Raw genomic sequence first — 23,915 nt, forward strand, 5'->3', positions numbered from 1 at the left:
CACAGGCACCACAGAAAGCATCTAGATTCTTCATGCTTTTCAGTCTATTTCTTTATCTCTTGGAAGTAGGGAGGAATAGAATCCTTGATGATCTGTAAAAATCAGGTTTATAGATGTACAAGAGTGTCTGACAGCAAGGAGAGAGTTATGATTCTAAACCAATCTTTAAAAAGAAAAAAGCAAAAACAGAGATCAATGTTTGTTCTAATTGTACTAGATGTTGCTGATGGAAAATTAACATTTTGCAGCTTTCCTTTTTGTATGAGAAAGAGGTGATTTGTCAACCATTTTCCCATGAAATCCTTAGTTTCATGTGAAAAATTGTCTCTCTTTAAAAGTAAAGAATTTATATCCCTCATGCAATCTATGAAAAGGCAAGCAGGGTGAAAGGAGAGCCCATTTTTATTCCCTGAGTAATTTTGTTGTTTCTTTTCTCCTTTTTCTTTATCTTCAACCCATGTGACTCCTCAGTGTCTAGAAAGACTTTAAAGAATCTTCACATGATTATTACCAAATATTAATTAAAGGTTACTAATTTAATTACCTGGAGAAATGAAGAGCTGTTTTCTAGGATTTCTTTTGCAATGCTTTTGCAAAAAGCAAAATGCATTGCATTCTGTTTTCTAGATGGATTCCTGGAATTTCATGAAATTTCATAGCTTATTTAACATCTGACATTTCACTTGCACAAAGTTCCCTCCCCTCCCCCTTTTTTTGATGGTGGAAACTCTAACACTTGGGAATAGGTTTGACATATAATAATAGTGCCTTAAGTATGAGAGAACTTCCTCCCTCTCTCCCTCTCTCTCTCTCTCTCTCTCTCTCATCTAAAAGTCCAGAGGGAAGAAATGTAGGACTGGATTGACAGCTTTTTTCCATGAAGTCTTTGGGAATCAGGCTTCTTCCAGCTCATAGCTCCACCATCCATCTCTAGGATATATAGCCCGCTTCCTCATGGTCCACTGGTGGCCATCACCTCCATGCTCCCAAGCAGTAGGATGGTAAACAGAATAAAACAACGAAAAGGGCTCAGACACGTGTGTTTGCTCATTTGTTTTTAAGGAAGGTTCTGGAAGCTACACATGACATGTCTATCTACATCCAGTTGGCCTGTTTTAATCACAAAGCTACAGAGCTAGAAGGGAAGCTAGAAAATGTCTTTATTCTGGGCAGCTATATCCCAGCTCTTCTTTGCCCAGCTACTTGAGGTAGAAACTTAGATCATGGATTTTTAAACCTTTTAAAAAATTAATGTTTTTATTGATTCAGCGTCAAATGAAATAGAATCGTGGAAGTGCTATGTGAACCATAAAGCACAATACAAGGGTGCTGTTTCAGTGACTGTGCCCAGTCAGCTTGCAATGATTAGTTTTAGCGTGGCTCTCTTTAACTGTCTTTTCCCCTGATCTCTGTTATACTGTCTGCCACATTTGGTATCACACCCAGCTGTTGGGCTTCACTAATTTTCGGCTAATTGCTCTAGTATTTCTTACAATGCTCTGGGGCATTAATTGCTCCACATTATGATCCAATTAAATTCATTAGGGGCAGTTTTTGAGGCCAATCTGTTTGTTCTGATCCCAGAAGGGCTCTTTTTAGCCGTTTCTTTCCCTGGTTCTCTCTGGTAAACTAGCTGGTCTACAGGTTAGCTTTTGCTCTTCTATCAGTCTCCTCTCAATTGTTTACCATCAAAATCTCCATTATTTTCAAGAGCAACCTTAAGCTTGAACTTCCCCACATTCTATTTAATAAAGTCAGTTCCTCTGGGAAGATCTACAGATCTCTCTGCTCTCACGGATTGTCTCTCCCTCTGGGAAAATCCTCTGGACATGGAGCAGTGTCGGTAGCCTAGTCTCAGATTGCCTCTGGAATAGAACCTCTGCCCTACAAGTGAGCTGGATTGAGGGTAATAAGGGCCTCAGGATTTTTGACCTATTGTGCCTGGAGTAGAGCATCTGCCCCTACGAGTGGGGGCTAGGTAGAGGAAGGGTGCCCCCAACCTCTTGGCTGCACTGACCAGGAATTTAACACTAGAGCTGGAGAAACGCTGATGGCCTGCCTTTCCCAGTGAGATACTGTGTCCCTTTATCAAGAGGTGAGGGGAAAAGGAGCCCAATCTTATTGGTTACACCTTTCCAGGATGGAGCATGCATGGAAGTGACTCAGAAGTGCCACAGATTCTCAATGTTCTTATCAAGTTTTAGTATGTTTTCTTGAATAAATGTTTCTTCATTGGCTCTATACCCTAAGGACAATTCTCAGAGACTTTCTATGAAATTTAAAAATACTTTCACAAGTTATGCTTGTTTCACTAGGGAACAGGGCCACGGAGGGCCTCAAAGTACCATGCTAAAAGTGGAACCTCAGTATTTTTTTTAAACAGATATAATAATTTCCATTAAGTAGTGCTTTAGGTGCATGTAAATTTTGATACATTATATTATTGTTCAGTTCAAAATATTTTTACATTGCAATGTAAATCTTTTTAATTCATGGATTATTTAGAAATGTATTGCTTGGTTTCCATTTAGAGATTTTCTGTTTGTCTGTTTAATACTGAGTCCTAGCTTTGTTCCACTGTGTACAGAGTATACTCTGTGATTTTGATAATTTATAATGTATTGAAAAACTCCTGTAGCCCAGCATATAGTCAATATTGTTAAATATATTTGAGAGGAAAGTTGTGTATTTTGTAATTCTTGAGATCATCATTCTTCATGTGTTAATCAAGTTGGATTGGTTAATTGCATCATTAAAATATTCTATACCTCTACCTTATTTTGCTACTTGTTCTGTAAGTTATTGAAAAAAATATGTTAAACCAATACTATGAGTGAATTTTTCTATTTATCTTGATGCTATTTTATTAGGTGCATGCATATTTAGAGCAGTGAATTATGAAGTGTTCTTCTATGTCTCTAGTAGTATCTCTTGCTTATATTACAAGTAAGTACTATTGCTTGCTAATAATGCTGCAACAGTTTTTGCTTGTTAGTTTGTATATCAATTTTCATCCCTTACGTGAAGAGTTAGAATTTTCTTATTAATACAGTCTGATGTTTTTGTCTTTTAATTAGAATATTTGGTCAGTTTATATATTATAGTAATCTCTGTAATTATTTACATGTTTGCAATTAACTCTTCAATGTTACTATTGGGTTGGCCAAAAAGTTCGTTCGGGTTTTTCTGTGAGATGTTACAGAAAAACCCAAACGAACTTTTTTGGTCAACCCAATATTTCTACCTATTTATCCTATCATTTTCTCTCCCCCCCACAACCTTTTTTTGCTTCTTTTGGGAATCAAGTAATTTTTAAAATCATTTTCCTGCTGTATTAGTTTATTACCTATACATTCTTTTGTTATTTTAATGGATATTACAAGGATTACATTGTGCACCCTTATCTTATTAGAGACTATTATTAATTAGTACTTTGACCAGAATACAAGAGTCTTAGAAAACTTTAATTCTATTCATCCTCTCTACCTTTTGTGCTAATGTTTCCCTATATTTTGAATCTACACACACTTTAACCCCTACAAGACATGGGGGTTTATAAAGTTGGTATTCATTTAAATTTATCTATATATCTGCCCTTTCTGTATCTCTGTGTTTCCATGTGGGATCATTTTTCTTCTGCTTAAACAACTCTTCAGAAATTTATGTAATTCTATTGGAACAAATTCCCTCAGTTTTTGACTGAAATGTCTTATGTCACCTTCATTTAAAAATTTTTAATTAAACTTTAATTTTGAGATAAGTGTAGATTCACATGCAGTTGTGGGACACAATACAGAGAGAACCCATATACCCTCTACCCACTTTCTCCTAAAGGTAACATCTTGCAGAGCTGTAGTACAATGTTACAGCCAGGATATTGACATTAATACAGTCAAGATGCAGAATGTTTCCATCACACTATAAGCATCCCTCCTGTTGTCCTTTTACAGCCATAGGCACTTCCCCTAATTCCCTCCTTAATCTCTGGCAACCACTGATCTATTTTTCATTTCTATAATTTTGTCATACTGTTATAGAAATAGAATTGTACAGTAAGTGACCTTTTGAGATTAGTTTTTTACACTCGGAAAAATTCTCTGGACATTCGTGCAGGTTTTTGTGTGCATCATAGTTTGTGTCAGTTTACTACTAAGTAGTATTCTATAGTATGGATGTACTAAAATGTGTTCACCCATTCACTCATTGAAAGCACCTGAGCTGTTTCCAATTATTGACCATCACAAAGAGAGGTGCTAAAAGCATTTGTGTACAAGCTTTTCTGTTAGCATAAGCCTTCATTTCTCTGGAATACCCAGGAGTACAATTGCATGAGTACAAACAGTAGTTGCATGTTTAATTTTTCAAAAAACTGCCAAAATGTTTTCTATAGTGGCTGTACCATTTTACTTTCCCACTAGCAATACGAGTGATTCAGTTTCTCTGCCAGCATTTGGTATTGTCACTTTTTTATTTTAGTCATTTTGACAGGTGTGTAGTAGTATCTCATTATGGTTTTAACTTGCATTTCCCTAATAGCTAATGATGCTGGAAAATCATTTTGTGTGCTTATTTGTCATCTTTATACATTCTTGGGGAAAATATCTTTTCCTGTATTTTGCCAATTTTCTGATTGCCTTGTTTGTTTTACTGTTAAAAATTTTGCCAATTTTCTAGTTGGCTTGTTTGTTTTACTGTTGATTTTTTTTGCTCCTTATAAATTAATATAATTTTTTGTTTCACTGCTTTAAGATTTTGTCTTTGTCTTTAGTTTTCAGCAGATTGGTCATGATATGTCTATGTGTGGTTTTCTTTGTAATTATCCTGTTTGGGATATATAGGGCTTCTTAAATCTGTTGTTTCATATCTTTTATAAGTTTTGGAAACTTCTCAGCCAATTCTCTTCAAATATTGCTTCTGTCCTATCTCTCTCTCCTCTTCTCTCCTCTCCCTAATATACATGTTAGCTTTCATATGTCCCAAATGTCTCTTACATTATTTTCAGTATTTTCCATTCTTTTATTCTTCAATCTAGATATTGTCTGCTAATCATTCGTTTCACTGTTTTTCTCTTTTGCTATATCTTCTGTGTTCTTGAACCCATCTGTTGTGCTCTTAATTGTATTTTTCAATTAAATTTAATATGTTCTCTTTTTTATAGATTTTACTATTTTGCACGTGGAACTCTCCATCCTGCTATTTCCTTGAACATATTAATTATACTGTGGACCTTTAAATAACACAGGTTTGAACTGTGTGGGTCCACTTATGTGGGTTTTTTTTTTCCACTAAATACACAATACAGTACTACACAATTCATGGTTGGTTGAATCTGTGGGTGTGGGACTGCAGATATGGAGGGCCGACTGTAAACCTAGACCCAGATTATCAACTGTGTGGACAGTCAACTTCCAGATTGTTCAAGGGTCAACTGTGGTCATTTTAAAGTCCCTGTCTGATAACTATAGAAGATAAATCACCTATGGATCTATTTCTACTGTCTATTTTTTCCTCTTGGATTTTGGTCAGTTATACCTACTTCCTAGCATGATTAATGATTTTGGAGTGAATTGGAAATGGTATATGAAAAATGGCAGAGGCTCTGTATGATGTTATCTTCCCTTAAAGAAGGTTAATTTTCTCTGGAAAATAGTAAGAATAGGGGTGAATTACCTTGATCCAACTAGGTATTGTAATGATTCTAGGATGGATCCAGGTTTTTGTGAGGATGCATCTATTTTCTGTTTTCCATTACTTCTGGGGCCTTTCAGTTATGAGGCCTGAAAACTTAGGATGTTCACAAGCTCCAGCTCCTTGAAGGATCCTGAACTCCCAAACATAAACTCACCCTTTATGTTTTTATCTTATTTGCTGCATATTAATGCTTTGTCTAACACCATCTAGCAATTGGCAGGTGCTTTAAGGGGAAAACAGTTCAGAATGTTGGGATCTCTTCTCTGTGATTCCTTTTTTTAAACCAGGATCTCAGTCCCTGAAGTCCTGGATGTTTTTGAATATTTGAATCCCCAATTTTTGTCTCTCCAGTTTTGAGAATGCCAAAAACCCCATACCACTTAGGAATTATCAAATAATTTGAGGAGAAAAGCAGATAATATGGAGAATGCTGGGCTTACATCAATATATATTCCTTTTATCTGGGATCTTGGCACTTAAAGGTTTTGCTGCCTTTGCTACTCTTTGATGCCTTCCAACCACTTTAAAAAAATCCAGCTATTATTATCTCAGTGAGAATATTAGTTTGAATACAAAAAACTCCATCATACTGGGAAACAGAAGTTACTCAAGCCTGTGTAGTCCAGATGTTTGCTTCACTTAAGACTATAATAATTTGGGTGATTTCATTCAGGATATTTTCAGTTACTTTGCCCATTTTCCTTTATTCAAATCTTCTGAATTAGATTTTTCTTGCCATATTACACCTTAGGACAAACCTAGATTAAGATCACCAGAGTTCCCAAATGCAGAAAAGATAAGTTGGCCTTCTCCCCCTCATAAGAAATTAAAAATAAAAACAACCTTCAAGTATAAAATAACCTTAAGAAATAAATCAATGCTTTCTAAAAATATATCAAATGTAAATTATTTCCAAAATTTATGGAGCCAGGTTTCCTGGGTGTAGATCCTGGCTCCGCCATTTGCTAGATAGGCAAGTTACTTAATCACTCTATGCTTAAGTTTCTTTAGTTATGAAATGTGGAAATGAGTCATGCCTACCTCATAGTTATTATAGTGAATAATTTAATATACGTATAGCACTTAGAACAATGCTCCAGATATAGTAAGTGCTCGATTAATCAGTTAATGTAAAAGATTATCCAACATCAACAGCTATAACCATAAAATACATCAGCATATAACTTATGTGCACTCATAACAAATATGATTTAATAGAGATAAGTTTGATTTATTTGGCAAATTTACTTGAACCCATTCATCGCTAGAAAATTTTGTGATAACTCAACATTTTTGGTTTTGTTTTTCCTTCCTTTGCCTTTTTGGGGGGTTGAGGGGAGGCTCTCTCTTCTCCGTTAGCAGGAAGAAAAAGGAAACGTTTCTTTCTCAGCATTTTGAGGAGTCACTCAACATTTATTGAGCATTCGTGTTCTGTTCCTTGTGCTATTAACCATAGAGTTGCAGAGATGAATTAAGATTCATCCTTTCCCTGAAGGTCTTAGACTTATCAGAGTCAGACAGATAAGTAAGAAATTACATATACATTGAGCCACTGACCCTGTCACAGGGTATCAGAATTTTAAAATCCTCACAACAACCTTAGGATGTAGGCACTAAGGCTCAGAGCACTTGAGTAACTTACCCAGATGAGATTTGAACCCAGTGCTTCCAAACAATAGGTGTATGGCCTTCCCACTAATGCTGAGACAGGAATACAGCAAAATTTCTACCTAGAAACATCAAATAAAAGGCTGATTATAGTTGTCTACTCATTGCCTAAAACACCTGTTAATTCAGGTATGTGAACCCAAGTCAGAATGCTTGTTTAGTAGCATTTAAGTGTTATTTCCGACAGAGTGGTCAAACTAATAATAAGGAGCCCTGACATTCATACAGCATACACATTCTATGGTGCAGAAGTATTTTTGAATGGGTATTTTTAAATTAAGTGAATCATTTTTACCTAAAAATATGAGTTATTATTTTAAAAAGAAAATGACTCATATTGTCTTCAATGCAGTGGGCTGTGATTGGAAAAGGCCCTCATATGTATTTCCTATGATATTTTTACCTACATTTGGATTAATTAGCCAAATGGGTGGAAACCTGAGCTCCAAAGAGATCATCGTCACAATTTCAACTCTGCAAGAGACCAGTGACTTCCTTAGCTGTAAGAGGAATCTCTAATTCTAGACAGTTTGCAAAGGGAAATGAGTGATGGCAGGTTGGAAGCATGCTATAGAAAAAAGGATTACATGTATCCACTTTTCATTTTGAAGGTCAGTCCACTGATAATTTTAACTTAGAATATGAGTGCCCAAGTCAGTATACAATAAAGTATACTAGTCTTTAAAAAAAAAAACTTTATTGGAGTATAATTGCTTTACAATGTTGTGTTAGTTTCTGCTGTATAACAAAGTAAATCAGCTATATGTATACATATAACCCCATATCCCATCCCTCTTGTGTCTCCCTCCCACCCTCCCTATCCCACCCCTCTAGGTGGTCACAAATAATACCTCAATTTCTTTTCTTTGTATGGCTGAGTAATATTCCACTGTATATATGTGCCACATCTTCTTTATCCTTTCCTCTATCGATGGACACTTCCATGTCCTATCTATTGTAAATAGTGCTGCAGTGAACATTGTGGTACATGTCTCTCTTTGAATTACGGTTTTCTGAGGGTATGTGCCCAGTAATGGGATTGCTGGGTCGTATGGTAGTTCTATTTTGAGTTTTTAAGGAACCCCCGTACTGTTCTACATACTGGCTGTATTAATTTATATTCCCACCAACAGTGCAAGAGGGTTCCCTTTTCTCCACACCCTCTCCAGCATTTATTGTTTGTCGATTTTTTGATGATGGCCATTCTGACTGGTGTGAGGTGATACCTCATTGTAGTTTTGAGTTGCATTTCTCAAATGATCAGTGATGTTGAGCAGACTTTCATGTGTTTGTTGGCAATCTGTATATCTTCTTTGGAGAAATGTCTGTTTAGGTCTGCGCATTTTTGGATTGGGTTGTTTGTTATTTTCATATTGAGCTGCATGAGCTGCTGGTAAATTTTAGAGATTAATCTTTGTCAGTTGCTTAGTTTGCAAATATTTTCTCCCATTCTGAGGGTTGTCTTTTCATCTTGTTTATGGTTTCCTTTGCTGTTCAAAAAGCTTGTAAGTTTGATTAGGTCTCATTTGTTTATTTTTGTTTTTATTTCCATTCCTCCAGTAAGTGGGTCAAACAGGATCTTGCTGTGAATTATGCCATAGAGTGTTCTGCCTATGTTTTCCTCTTAAGAGTTTTACAGTGTCTGGCCATATATTTAGGTGTTAAATCCATTTTGAGTTTATTTTTGTGTACGGTGTTAAGAAGTGCTCTAATTTGATTTTTCTACATGTAGCTGTTCAGTTTTCCCAGCACCACTTATTGAAGAGGCTGTCTTTTCTGCACTGTACATACTTTCCTCCTTTATCAAAGATAAAGTGACCGTATGTGTGTGGGTTTATCTCTGGGCTTTCTATCCTGTTCCATTGATCTATATTTCTGTTAATGTTAGCTTCTCTCTAAATTTTTGATAGAATTGGCCTGTGAAGCTGTCTGATCCTGGGCTTTTGTTTGTTGGAAGATTTTTTTTTTTTTTTTTTTTTTTTTTTCTTGTGATTGGTCTGCTTCTATCTGTTATGGCTCCCCAAAAAAAATTTTTTTTTTTTGCTGTACGCGGGCCTCTCACTGTTGTGGCCTCTCCCGTTGCGGAGCACAGGCTCCAGATGTGCAGGCTCAGCGGCCATGGCTCATGATCCCAGCGGCATGTGGGATCCTCCCAGACTGGGGCACGAACCCATGTCCCCTGCATCGGCAGGCGGACTCTCAACCACTGTGCCACCAGGGAAGCCCCTGTTGGAAGATCTTTAATCACAGTTTCAATTACAGTGCTTGTGAATGGCCTGTTTATATTTTGTTTCTTCCTGGTTCAGTCCTGTAAGGTTGTGCTTTTCTAAGAATTTGTCCATTTCTTCCAGGGTTACATTTTATTGGCTTATAGTTGCTTATAGTAATCTCTCATGATCCTTTGTATTTCTGCAGTGTCAGTTGTTACTTCTCCTTTTTCATTTCTAATTCTGTTGATTTGAGTCTTCTCCCTTTTTTTCCTGATGAGTCAGGCAAATGGTTTATCAATTTTGTTTATCTTCTCAAAGAACCAGTTTTTAGTTTTATTGATCTTTGCTGTTGTTCCCTTCATTTCTTTTTCATTGATTTCTGATCTGATCTTTATTATTTCTTTCATTCTGCTGACTTTGGGGTTTTTGTTCTTGTTGTTGTTCTTCTTTCTCTAATTGCTTGAAGTGTAAGGTTAGATTGTTTGAGATTTTTCTTGTTTCTTGAGGTAGGACTGTATTGCTATCAACTTCCCTCTTAGAACTGCTTTTGCTGCATCCCATAGGTTTTGAGTCATCGTGTTTTCATTGTCAGTTGTTTCTAGGTATTTTTTATTTCCTCTTTTATTTCTTCAGGGATCTCTTGGTTATTTAGTAGTGTATTGTTTAGCTTCCATTTGTTTGTATTTTTTACAGTTTTTTCCTGTAATTGATGTGTAGTCTCATAGCACTGTGGTTGGAAAAGATACCGGATATGGTTTCAATTTTCTTAAATTTACCAAGGCTTGATTGGTGATCCAAGATATGATCTATCCTGGAGAATGTTCCATGAGCACTTGAGAAGAAAGTGTATTCTGTTGCTTTTGGATGAAATGTGCTATAAATATCAATTAAGTCCATTTTGTCTAATGTGTCATTTAAAGCTTGTGTTTTCTTATTTATTTTCATTTTGGAGGATCTGTCCATTTTTGAAAGTGGAGTGTTAAAGTCCCCTACTCTTACTGTGGTACTGTTGATTTCCCCCTTTATGGCTGTTAGCATTTGCCTTATGTATTGAGGTGCTCCTATGTTGGGTGCATATATATTTATAATTGTTATGTCTTCTTGGATTGATCCCTTGATCATTATGTAGTGTCTTTCTTTGTCTCTTGTAATAGTCTTTTTAAAGTCAATTTTTTCTGACATGAGAATTGCTACTCCAGCTTTCCTTTGATGTCTGTTTGCATGGAATATCTTTTTCCATCCCCTCACTTTCAGTCTGTATGTGTCCCTAGGTCTGAAGTGGGTCTCTTGTAGACAGCATATACACGGGTCCTGTTTTTGTATCCATTCAGCCAGTCTATGTCTTTTGGTATAATCCAAACCATTTAAACCGTTTACACTTAAGGTAATTATCGATATGTACTTTTCTATTACCATTTTCTTAATTGTTTTGGGTGTGTTATTTTAGGTCTTTTCCTTCTCCTGTGTTTCCTGCCTAGAGAAGTTCCTTTAGCCTTTGTTGTAAAGCTGGTTTGGTGGTGCTGAAATCTCTTAGCTTTTGCTTGTCTGTAAAGGTTTTAATTTCTCCATCGAATCTGAATGAGATCCTTGCTGAGTAGAGTAATCTTGTTTGTAGGTTTTTCCCTTTCATCACTTAAACTATGTCCTGCCACTCCCTTCTGGCTTGCAGAGGTTCTGCTGAAAGATCAGCTGTTAACCTTATGGAGATTTCCTTGTATGTTATTTGTTGCTTTTCCCTTGCTGCTTTTAGTATTTTTTCCTTTGTATTTAATTTTTGATAGTTTGATTAATATGTGTCTTGGGGTGTTTCTCCTTGGATTTATCCTGTATGGGACTCTCTGCACTTTCTGGACTTGAGTGACTATTTCCCTTAGCATGTTAGGGAAGTTTTCAACTATAATCTCTTCAGATATCTCAGACCCTTTGTTTTTCTCTTCTTTTTCTGGGACCCTATAGTTCAAATGTTGGTGCATTTAATGTTATCCCAGAGGTCTCTGAGACTGTCCTCAATTCTTTTCATTCTTTTTTGTTTATTCTGATCTGGTGTAGTTATTTCCACTATTTTATATTTCAGGTCACTTACCTGTTCTGCCTCAGTTATTCTGCTATTGATTCCTTCTAGGGAATTTTTAATTTCAGTTATTGTGTTGTTCATCATTGTTTGCTCTTTAGTTCTTCTAGGTCCTTCTTAAACACTTCTTGTATTTTCTCCATTCTATATCCAAGATTTTGGATCATCTCTACTATCATTACTATGAATTCTTTTTCAGGTAGACTGCCTATTTCCTCTGCATTTGTTTGGTCTGGTGGGTTTTTACCTTACTCCTTCATCTGCTGCATATTTCTGTGTCTTCTCATTTTGCTTAACTTACTGTGTTTGGGGTCTCCTTTTCGCATGCTGCACGTTCATAGTTCCCATTGTTTTTGGTGTCTGCCCCCAGTGGGTGAGGTTGGTTCAGTGGTTTGTGTTGGTTTCCTGGTGGAGGGGACTAGTGCCTGTGTTCTGGTGGGTGGGGCTGGATCTTGTCTTTCTGATGGGCAGGGCTGCCTCCGGTGGTGTGTTTTGGGGTGTCTGTGAAGTTAGTGTGATTTTAGGCAACCTCCCTGCTAATGGGTGGGGTTGTGTTCCTGTCTTGCTAGTTGTTTGGCATGGGGCATCCAGCACTGGAGCTTGCTGGCCACTGGGTGGATCTGGGACTTAGCGTTGAGACTGAGATCTCTGGGAGAACTCTCGCCGATTGGTAATACTTTGGGCCGGGACGTCTCTTGTGGTCCAGTGTCCTGAACTCAGCTCCCCCTCCTCAGAGGCTCAGGTGTGACACCAGGCCAGGGCATCAAGACACTGTCAGCCACACGGCTCAGAAGAAAAGGGAGAAAAAAAAGAAAGAAAAATTATAATAATAATAAAATAATTTCAAACATTTTTTAAATTTATTAAAATAAAATTTTTAAAAAGAGAGCAACCAAACTAATAAACAAATCACCAGTGATAACACGTGCTAAAAACTAAACTAAGATAAACATTAAAATTAGAAACAAATTAGTCACAGCAAACCCCAAGTCCACCACCTCAATTTTGCGATGATTCGTTTTCTATTCAGGTGTTCCACAGATGCATGGTACATCAAGCTGATTGTGGGGATTTATTAATCTGCTGCTCCTGAGGCTGCACAGAGAAGTTTCCCTTTCTCCTCCATTTGCACAGCTCCTGGGCTTCAGCTTTGGTTTTGGCCCTGCTCTGTGTGTAGGTCACCCTCAGGTATCTTTTGGGAAGTCTGAGGTCTTCTGCCAGTGTTCAGTAGGTGTTCTGTAGGATTTGTTCCACATGTGGGTGTATTTTTGTTGTATTTGTGGGGAGGAAGGTGATCTCCACGTCTTACTCCTCTGCCATCTTGAAGATCCCCCTCTACTTAGTCTTAAAAATGATAGAAAATTCAAAATAAAAAGGTGTTAGTATTTGTTGAATTTTAAACTAATTTAAGGCCAGAATTTTAAGAACTGATAACTTCTTGTTTCGGAGGACATCACCTATTGGCAAACTGTGGTACTGCAGTTTCACTGCATAAAGAGGAAGAGATGATTAGGCAGCCATGGATTTGGAGTCAAAGAGATGGTAAAGCAGGCAGCTCAGAGAACATGGGGCCCTGGAAGTCTAGAAGGAAGTGCTTTCTCTGCTCTCTTCCCATTCCCCTCATTGCTGTGATGTACATTTCTGACAGAAAACCAGAACTATAACTGGAACAAATTACAAATTTGTGAATTGTGACTGTTGCTGAAATCTACCACTGGTGTGACATCCTCACCCATTTAGATAGGCATTGGATTCAATGAGCCAATTGTCCTTGTGCTAACAGGTAAATTCCTAGCTATCATTAATATGTAATTAAACGGGGGAGCGTTCATTATAGCATTACATTTTGATTTTACTTTTGCAGTGCTATAGCTAATAGCATCAGGAAAATAACTTTGCAAATAAAAATGTATCTTGTCTCCCAGGTGGGGCTGGGACAGAAGTAAAGGAAGAGGAAGATGGAATAGGAAGATTCTATGGTCAGTTTGAACATTAGTCTTACTGTGCTAGAAGTAATTCCTGACTCTTAACTGAAGAAATTTCATTCTTTTGCAGTGATATAAATGTAGTCTGCTCAGCTGGTTTAGTTTCCATTTATATTTTGTAGCACCCCAGAGCTACTTTTTGTCTTTTTAAAGAAGCCAGCAGAAGCCAGCCAGAAGAAATCCTGAAAACTTTAGCATGGGAAGGTTTTGAGAGCAATCTTTTCTCCCCGCCTTTTAACCTCTTTCCCCTTTGAATGGTATATGTTTCAATGGATGTATTTTTCAGAGTACGTTCCTCTGCATTTTATTTCATCTTATTTAATGGACTTCCTATTAATTAAGAGGGAGAATGAACTAGGAAATAAGCACTGTGTGGAGTTAGAAGTAAGGTAGGGTTGTCCTAAAGGAAATGAAGCTGAAGTTAGAAAATGTGCCGGACCTTCCTTTTATTCTGCTGTCCTAGGCTTTCACTGAAGTTTGTGTTTGGGGACACCCTTTTACTCCATGCTGAGTCCCAAAGGGATGTGGACAAGAGCATTTAGAAGGGGAGGATTTGGCACCTCTGTGGTGACCCCCAAAGTAAAAATCCAGAAAAGTTTAAAATGTAAAGTGTTTTAAAGTAGCACTGTTTTGAAACTGTTTTGGTCATTCATCCTTGCGTAGACATTTTACAATGCAGGGATTCTGAATTCATCTCACCTGATTCCCCATCCTAGTTGATGTGAGGCTCATTAGACTCTCATCTGACTCAGGGCCACCACGCCCCACGTTTCTTCTCTTTCTTTCCATTACTAGCCTGGTCTCAGTACATGGATGTAGATTCTTATATCATTTTAAAAATATCTTTTCTTCCAGCTCCCCTTGAGCTTCTGTTTTTATCCATTTACTTACAAATAGATTTAATTAGCTTAGAATACTATCCCCAGAATTTCTTAGTTCTTTCCTTCTGTTCTATAGAGAGAGACACAAACTTCATGCTGGTGACACTGAGACCAATGGGAACTTCAGAGGGGCATGCATTTTCTCGCCAGAAACTGTAAGGAACAGCCTTGAAGAGGAAAGTTGTAGGCACTCTTTAGTCACAACTTCAAGGGTTGAGGTTGCTGGGTAGCTGTCCGTGATGGTTGTGGGGTGTGTGCGTGCACGCACACACACACACACACACACCCCCTCACATGCACTCACAAACACATACACATCACAGTTGACAGATGACCTATTGAAATAATTTCAGAGCTGTTCTGTGGTTGCTACGACAACCAGTGCTCTCTTGGCTTTCATCTGGCCATGTGACAGGGACTTTGACGTCAGCCGGAGGCAGAGTCTGTGGCTGAGTCCACACAGTCAAAGGCCTGTGAGAATCTGGTGGATGCTGGCCGCCGCTGCTGCTCTTAACGCTGCTGCCGCTGCTGCTTCTGCGTCCCAGGGGCTGCAGAGCATGGACTGTTAAATCTTGCACTTCTTCTGTGTGAGGTAATTAGTTTGCTTTGTATACAATAGTTAGATGTGTTTGTAGATCATTGTGGTTTGCCCCTCTCTCTTACCTCTTACAAGTTTGTCTTCATGAACAATTACTGTTGTACCAGGAGAAAAATGTGAAGCAGCTTCTAGTTGTTAATTTCGGGTGGAATCTCTGGCATTTGGTTAAATTTGGATTAGTGTTCTGTGAAGTAGGTTAAAATATTAGCCGCCTTTCTTGTTCAACACTTGCTAACATGACATTATTTAGAGATACAGGTTTTGCGGCTTGAGCCAAATATTCCCCGTTGAATTCCAGGAATCCTCCCTTCAGTATTGTTTTGGGTTTAAAGACTCCAGCATAGCCTTGCAATATGTTGCTAACTTTGCTTTTTTTATATTTGCTACCATATTCTGAATCAGCCTAGAGTAGTTTGGTATTTGGTTTCTGTCTTGTTTGTAGCATTCATAATTAGCAACAATAGGCACGGCGGGAAGGAACATTATACTTTGAAACAAAAGTTGGGGTTCTTCTAGTAAATAGAGTATTCTGAAAATACCAGGGAAAACTGTCAAGAGCTTCCTGTTTAGAGAAAAATAATCTGGAATATGCCAAGGAAGTTGGGGTGGAACCTCTGACATGTGCTCATGCAGTTGCTTTTTGGTTCTTAGAGCAAAGTGCACATTTTCAGTATCTTCCTCTGAAAATTCAGCTGTGAAGAGAATAGCATTGGATGGTCTTCATTCACTAAAGAGGCATGTAAGCTATTTTTATATTTAAAAATTGAAATAATTACCTAGAGAAGAAAACAATAGCCCTAAAACTAAATTATCATTGGTAGATCTACTTTAATTCAAACACAGATATAAATAGCCACTGAAAATCGCTCTAGATCTTGAATGAGTAATTTGATAACTGTGATTAATAAAGCTTTTAATCTCTATTCCTATAACAATATATACTACAAATGGGGGGTGTTGCATTGTTGTAGTTCCTTTCTTTCCCAAGTTTAGTAATTTTGAATTTTCCATCATTGCACACAAGTTGGATGGTTTTCGTAGCTTGTAATTCAACAAAAACCTCTGGTACTGAAGTTGATCGAGCCTAGATTTATAAGCAGGTATCTAAATCTTACAAATTTAACTGGAAAAAAAGGCAAATTTTAGAGCAGCACATGTAATATACCTACTATTTTGATGAATAGAAAAATAATGGTTTAACTATGTAAATGAAGAATACACATTTTATAGTATGTGAGTTACATATCAATTTTACAGTATGTGAGTTGTATATCAATATAGCAAGAATCTATTATTCTTTTCTATATTCTTCATTAGTTTCTGAATTCTGATCACCTTTATTTTACTCTTAGAGATGAACATTTTGAACAGTATTTAGCTTCAATAATAAGTGAATAATTTTGAGTGCATAAATAATTTCTCAGTAGCTTTCAATGAGTGAATATTCATTTAACTTGCTGGCATTTGATATGTCTATTTTTGGCCAGAGTCTCCATGGAGGATTTTCCAAAAAGTCTTAATGTGCTTACACTCGAGGCACATCTACTGAGGCGTTATCTCATTGTTTAATTTACCTCATAATTATAATAACTCAGAGGCCCTATTCTTAACACTCCTAGAAATATGTTAGTTGATTTGCAGTATTTCAAGTGACCATGAATAGGACCCATAGCCAGTAGCACTGTCATTTAAAAGCAGTCTTTGATGGGATACTTTGATGTTTGCTTCTTTTACTCAAAATAAGGAATTTTCGTTATAGTTTTTCCAGGTAGTGAAGATTTTCTTGATGCTCTCTCTGTGTTTTAAAGTTATAAAATGATTGTATTCAGTGCCCTAATAAAACAGACTGGATTTCAGCAATACGAAATAAGTGAATATTTTAGTGTTGATCGGCAAAATGACAATGATAAAGTTTACCATTAGAAGAAAACACCCTATGCTATGATGGCAGAAATACTTTAGAATCGACAGGTCTTTTCTTACGGCAAAATAAGGGGAAAAAATGACTCTTATCGGAATCATCTATTTACAGCAATGAGACTGTGTTGATTTCAAGGTCAAGTTTGCTTCAACTTCAAAAGATACTAGCAAGGAATAATTTACTCTAGAAACCTGGGTGTTGCATTATTAAATGCTTTATGTACAGTTTCAAGGGATTTTAATCTTTTGGGTGCCATGGACCTCTTTGGCAGGCTGGTGAAGCATATAGGTTCTTCTTACAATGATGATTTTAAATGCATGATAAAGTATGCAGGATGACAAAGGGAATTACTTTTATTGAAATACATTAACCAAATTTTTAAAATTGTGTGTGTTGTCAATAATTCACTATTAAATAAAACAAATTAGCAGCAGTTATAATTACTACCATAGTTATAATAACTACCATAATTTTGAAGTAGTGATGAACATAAAAGGTATTTCGAGATGGCTACGGTGACTGTAATGTGATGTGAGAAAATCTGTGATTTCTCTTGGCAACAAAACCGCAGGTACGGTGGTTTATGCTCTACATTTTAATCTAAATTTTACTTTGAGGTTAGTGAAACTAAAGATAGAATATTTTTCCCCTCCAAGTTCCTGGATCCCATGAATTCTCTCCACCCCTGAGTTAAATGATATGTAAGCTTGTGATGCTAAAAGGTCTTGGAACTGCACTGGACAAAATCCACACCTCCATTTCCACATTCAGCTCTACCACATCTGATTTTGTTCTCTGATGGTGTGAATTTCACAGTATTCTCTAATTTTTGTGTGAAAGGGGTGGTATCCACTTTGCTACCAAATTGTAAATTTCTTTTGTTTTCCTCCTTAATCCATAAGCAGGCTTGTGTACTTGGACTGAGCTCATACCTAGTTAGATAGGGGTTAAGAGGAAAAACTTATAGTGTTAACGCAAGTTAAAACCGTGGACCATAGAAGTAAGACTATAGCTATTTACAAAGGGACCTTTATCCAGTCAAAGAAAATAAGCAAGTAGTACTTTCACGAAGAATGCAGGATGTTATATGAGATCATAGCTGAAGAAATATTCTAGAAGGTACTTTGTGTGCTCACAACAATTGAAATGAGCATTAAAGAATTTATGTCACTTTTCAGTTTGATGTAAAGCACATACATGCGTAAATTGATCAATTGTAATGTAAATTTCAGTTACTCTGGATAGAGCCTGCTGGTTCACCTGTCAGAGGTCCCTGGAACAGGAGACATTGATTCAAAATGAAACGAGGAGTGGAGACACTTCCCAAGTAATCTGAACGCAAAATCTTATTTGACTTATTGGATATTCAAGAACAACACAGGAAATATTAATATTATTGTTTAGGGTGACTTATATAAGAATTGTCTCCTTTCCCGTGTCACTCTTAACTTGCAGGAGATACTGCCTCATTTTCCTCTGCAGCTAACTAGGTGACTTTGCAGTTAGTTGGCTGATGTCGTGTATCGCTGCCTTTCCAGCTCTGCGTTTAGTCCTTACATCCTTTTATTACATCAGCACCATCACCCCAGCATAAGAAAATTGGAGCTATGACATTATGCACAAGCTGGTGTTTAAACTCAATCCAAATCCCTAACATTTGAAATGGAAGCTTAGCAGTTTTTCTCATGTGTTCTCAGGGGAATTACAAAAGAGGATCTTCCCAAACATTTCTTATTCTTTGGACTAGAAAAGGACACCTTCTTTGGGGGCTTTGAGTGTCTTTGATAAAGAAACTTGGAAAAAGTCAAAAATCTCAGACTCCAGTTGGTAAGGAATGTGCCATTATTTTTCATGAAATCAAGTGTTACTTTAATGGTGCCCTGTGATGGAAATCAACTAGAAATAGCATTCCAAAATGCAGTATTTTTTATTGTTTCCAGAAGTGATGCCATAAAAGTTAGTGCTCATTAAGACTTCGATACAAAAATTATATGATAAATATTTAAATCCAACGGAGGCATCTACTCCAAACCAAAAACAGTCTGCTCTTTTTATTTCTGCAGTGAACTTTAGGGAGTTTTTGGACCTATTTCTGTAAATGCCTTTAATTAGAGACATAGCATCCCTTCAAAACTTAGTTTACATTAATGTAAAACATAGTATACTTACATCACATGAAAGTTCTATATTTGATTTTCAAGAAAGAAATCTCTAGTCTGAAAGATAGTCTAGCTGCTGCCTGTCCTAAAAGGAGGATTGTCCATATTTTCTGATTTCTGAATTCCAATGAGTGCAGGAAAACCAAAGACTGCAAACTGCTTTCATGCCAAGATGAATTCTCTTATGGATGATTCTAGAATTGCTTTACTTTTATGAATTTAAACCCTATCCATGAGAGGTAAATGTTGAGAAGAGTGTTGTATTCTTTGGCTGACTGCTCTGCTGACTCCCACAGACTTATGTATGATTCATACAACTAAAACCACGACCAATTTTGTGACGACCATATTTACAACGTCCTTGGAGATAAATTTAAAACTAGCATCCCACAATAGTTATCCGATCCTGTGCCTTCCCACGTTTTGCCATGGATCAGGTGAAGCATTAGGTCGCATCACTCAATCAGCAAGCATTTTATCAAGGGGCTACTGCATCCACAGTATCGTAGTAGGCATTTGGGGCTCCTCCCTCATGTGGTCTTTGAGGGATATGCCACTGGCATAAAGAGCCCAAGTTACTTTATAGACTTCTGACTTTTGTTTGCTTGAGCTTTTATTCAAACATTCAGTCTTTCATGCATTCAATAAGTTTTGAGCACCTACTGTGTGCCAGACATTAGACTAGACACTAGGGATGCTATGGTGAACAAGACAGACAAGGTCTCTGCCATCATGGAACTTACAGTCTAACTATATAGGGGACCTTCCCAGAGACCTAAGTGTGACAGCAACCAAGGTTTCTCCCTCACAGCTGTGCTGGTCAGCGTAGTCAAAAAGAGAACCTTCTCTATAAGGGAAAAAAATCAAAACAAAAGAGACAAGCAAACAACCTGGGAGCCATTAGATCTTACACCAGAGTCAAACCTTAGAAGAGGCATTCCTCAGCTGGTGAACAGTCAGCCTAATTCGTGAGCAGTCTGTTCATATCAGTGTCAAGGATTCCAGATCAGTACACCCAGCCCTATTTCCTAAGGCTGCTTGTCCTCTCCTGTTCAGAAGATGCATGAGACTGGTAGGGACTGACCTAGAGGATAATTTTCTTTCATGCATATACCCTGCCTAATGCAAATAACAAGAGCCATTTCATCTTATGAAAGGAATCCTTAAGTTAGTTTTGCTCAAGCATATCAATCCCATCTTCCTTGTACTCACCCAGTCACGATAGGTTCTCTGCTCTAATAAATAACCCCAAGTCCCAACGGCATAATACAGTACTGTTCCTTTTTCACTCAGCCACAAATCAGATTTGGGAGACAGGCTCTGCTCCATGCAGTAATCCAGGGATTCAGGCTCCTTCCATCTAGTTAAACTGATCTGGGGACAAATCCCATCTCTACCACTTGCAGGTGTCACTTTGGGCAAGTTACCAAAGTCACAGTTTTCTTACCTGGATAGTATTAGTACCTACCTTATAGATTTTTAAGTCAGTTTACTTGGCATGGTAACTGACAGGTATTAGGTACTCAATAATGTGAACTGTTATCATTCATTTTCTACCTCTTGTTGTGCTGCCACCACCACTGTCCCCCCAGGAGCCAGGAAGTACCACTGCCAAAGTTGGAGGACGTGTATCCCTGGTGTCATGAGAACAGCTGACACTCAGAGAGCTAGATAGTCTTCTAAGCTTTTTTCAAAATAACTATTGTTTTTTCTTCACAACATCCCAATTTTATAAATGAGGAAACTAAGGAACAGAGAGCTTGAGCACATTGCCCAGCATCTCACAAGTATATAACGGAGCTCTGGGAATTTGGCTCTAGAGTCACTATGCTGTATTACCTTTTAAGCTGGAATATTTTTTCTAGAAGTAATGTTATATGTTGTGGCATATTGTACACTATTGTGGGACGCTATTTGTAAATTTCTCTCCAAAGGCCTTGTAATTATATCTGCTCCCCCTTGCTCTTCTGGAATATTGCTACTCTCCCTCAAGAGGTGGAGTCTGTCGCCTTCCCCTTGAACCCACATGAGCTTTGTGATTGGTCCAACTGATAGAGCACAGTGAGAACAACGCTAGATGACGTCCAAGGCTGGATTTGAAAAAGAATTCAATTTTTTTTTTCTCTCGGCTGTTCTTTGTTTCTCTTACACATGACATTTGCCCTTGGAAACCAGCCACCATGTGGAAGCCCAGACCATATAGAGGGGCCATATGTAGGTTTCAGCCAACACCTCCAGCTAAGATCTCAGCCAGCATCAACTGCCAGAAATGTGAGTGGGCAAAGCCTTCCGAGGACTCCAGGCCCCAGCCCCAGGGCCCCCTTCCCCTTCCTGACGCCACGTGAACCAGAGGTGGACTGCCCCTGCCGAGCCATGCCCTAAACTGCAGGTTCATGTGCAAAATAAAAATGGGGGTGGTTTTAAGTCCATAAATTTTAGAATGATTTCATAGGCAACCAGAGTAACTGGAATGTATGGGGTAATTAGAAATTACTCAAATACCTGTGTAAAGGACTAAACTGTAAGTACATGTGGATTAAATAGGTTTGGGGGATTTGGCATAAGTATCTAACCTAATTAAAATAATTTCTGGAAGAAAATATATTTCAGTTACCAGTTAAATTACAGATGGGCTTTGGGTACATATTCTGTTCATAAATTTGGAAGAGAGTCCCTACATAGAATGCTATAGCTGGTTCTAGGAGAAGATTTGGGCTACACTGTGATGGACTATGCATTAGTGAAATCTCCCTCGTTGCCTCCTCCTGGCTGGGACCCTCTCAACAGGAGAGTCCTGTGTAGACAGCAGTACTTGTGCCATTTTCCCTCGGTCACTGCTTAGTCTCTGTATCTGCTTTTGTCTCTCTCACACCTACTCTGTCTAATCTACTGCCTAGTTTTCTATTGTTAGATCCTGCTGTCTCCTTGACACTCTCTTTTGGCCCATTTCCAATGCTTTCTAACCTATTTTTCTGCTCTAATGATTTATAGTAAAGCTAGGGAATTTCTCTTGGGCAGGTAAGATTTAGCCCATTCAGCAAAGTCTTTTTTTCTTTTAGTAAAGCTGCCAAAATGGCAGCTGTCCCACTGGCTTGCGGCTCCATGTGTTGGTCAAACCTAGTATTTGAAATACTCAGAAATGTAGTCCTTAGGTCCTGACTCAAAGAAGCATCTGTCTCTTCTGCTGCAGAGAAATCAATACCCCTGACTTTCCTCTTGCTTAAACGTCACCCCATCCTGAGGATCTTCCCACCTTCCCTTTAGAAGGCTAATCAGTTTGTTCACTTTTGATGTATTCATTCAACATGTATTAATTCCATATAGTGGGCCCTGTTGTTGAGCACCTATGAAAAGATTTCCTTTGTTTCCAAGGACTAGTAAGGTTCCTCCAGTTGTCTCTCATTTGCTCACCACTAACACCAGGAAGATGTGGTCCAGTCACCTAGACCTTTCAATGACCAACACATGTCCCACCTCACCCAAGATGTCCCAGCTAAGTAGGATACTACGAGGGTAACATAGGACCAGCCAGTCTTTGAAAGGGTTACAGTCTAGTTGGGGAGGCCGGACAGCATATGCAGCTGAGGTCCAGAGCTTTGTCTTCCATGTTGGGTACAACTTCTTATAGTGCCTAGTGTAGCACTGGACGCATAGTAACCACTTATTAAATCTCTGGTAGGTGATTAATGAATACATTAACTATAGAAAGGTATATGGCATTGAGATGACTTCAGAGGGGAAGTGAGCTTTGAGTTGGACTTCAAAGGATATAGAATATTTGGCATGAACGGGAGTGAAAGGATTGCCCATGAATAAGAAACATCATAAGTACATTCCTAGTAACAGAAATAGACACTCACCCATCTGAGATCAAGAAAATGGCTAGGAAAAAACAAAATGTACAACCTGTAAGGTGGGTCTGTGGAGGACCTAGAATTTATCAATTTAAAACAAACTGGGGACTTCCCTGGTGGCGCAGTGGTTAACAATCCACCTGCCACTGCAGGGGACATGGGTTCGAGCCCTGGTCCAGGAAGATCCTACATGCCACAGAGCAGCTAAGCCCGTGCACCACAACTGCTGAGCCCGTACTCTAGAGCCTGAGAGCCACAACTACTGAGCCTGCGTGCCACAACTACTGAAGCCCTTGAACCTAGAGCCCGTGCTTTGCAATGAGAAGCCCGCGCACCTCAAGGAAGAATAGTCCCTGCTCGCCACAACTAGAGAAAGCCCATGCGCAGTGACGAAGACCCAATGCAGCAATTAATTAATTAATTAATTAATTAAAGTCCCTGTTAAAAGTCCCCAAATAATTGGAAATTTCTTAGGTTTACACTGAGCAAAGTTTACACAAAGTTCCACGATGTAGAGATTTCAGACATACATGTGTTCAACCCACCTACTTAAACCATATTCAATACAATTTTTATATAATCACTTAGCTTGCCACCTTGCTTGTCAAAGAGAAAGCCATGGAACCTGAGATTTTCTGGTCCTGGTAATATTCTCAAATAGTCCTATATTAGTCTTCTCTTCTAAGAAACTTAAGTATAGAATCAATATATGTTTATGATAGAACATTCAGAAAATACAGAATATAAAGAAAATAAACCTGACTTTTAATATTCTACTGCCTAAAATAGCCACTATTAATATTTTAAAATTAAAAAGCATTATATTTCAGTTTACTTTATATTTCATCTTACTTCACTTCAACAGAAGAAAAAGAAC

The 23,915-nt window shown here is 37.9% G+C and overlaps 1 protein-coding gene across 7 annotated transcripts in view; it reads left to right on the forward strand.

Moving 5' to 3' along the window:
* Nucleotides 1-23,915, forward strand: part of NCALD (neurocalcin delta) — a 405,737-nt gene that overhangs the window by 314,034 nt on the left and 67,788 nt on the right. Inside the window, exon 1 of one of the 7 annotated variants that reach the window (XM_024756599.1) lies at nt 14,932-15,098. The exons of the other annotated variants lie outside the window; for them this stretch is intronic. The gene's annotated coding sequence lies outside the window, so the exon portion shown is untranslated. Of the gene's footprint in view, nt 1-14,931; nt 15,099-23,915 lie in introns of those variants that run through there. 7 annotated transcript variants of the gene reach the window in all.

Source organism: Neophocaena asiaeorientalis, unplaced genomic scaffold (genome assembly GCF_003031525.2).
Source record: "Neophocaena asiaeorientalis asiaeorientalis breed wild unplaced genomic scaffold, Neophocaena_asiaeorientalis_V1.1 scaffold29, whole genome shotgun sequence".
In the NCBI taxonomy this organism is placed as follows: Eukaryota; Metazoa; Chordata; class Mammalia; order Artiodactyla; family Phocoenidae; genus Neophocaena; species Neophocaena asiaeorientalis.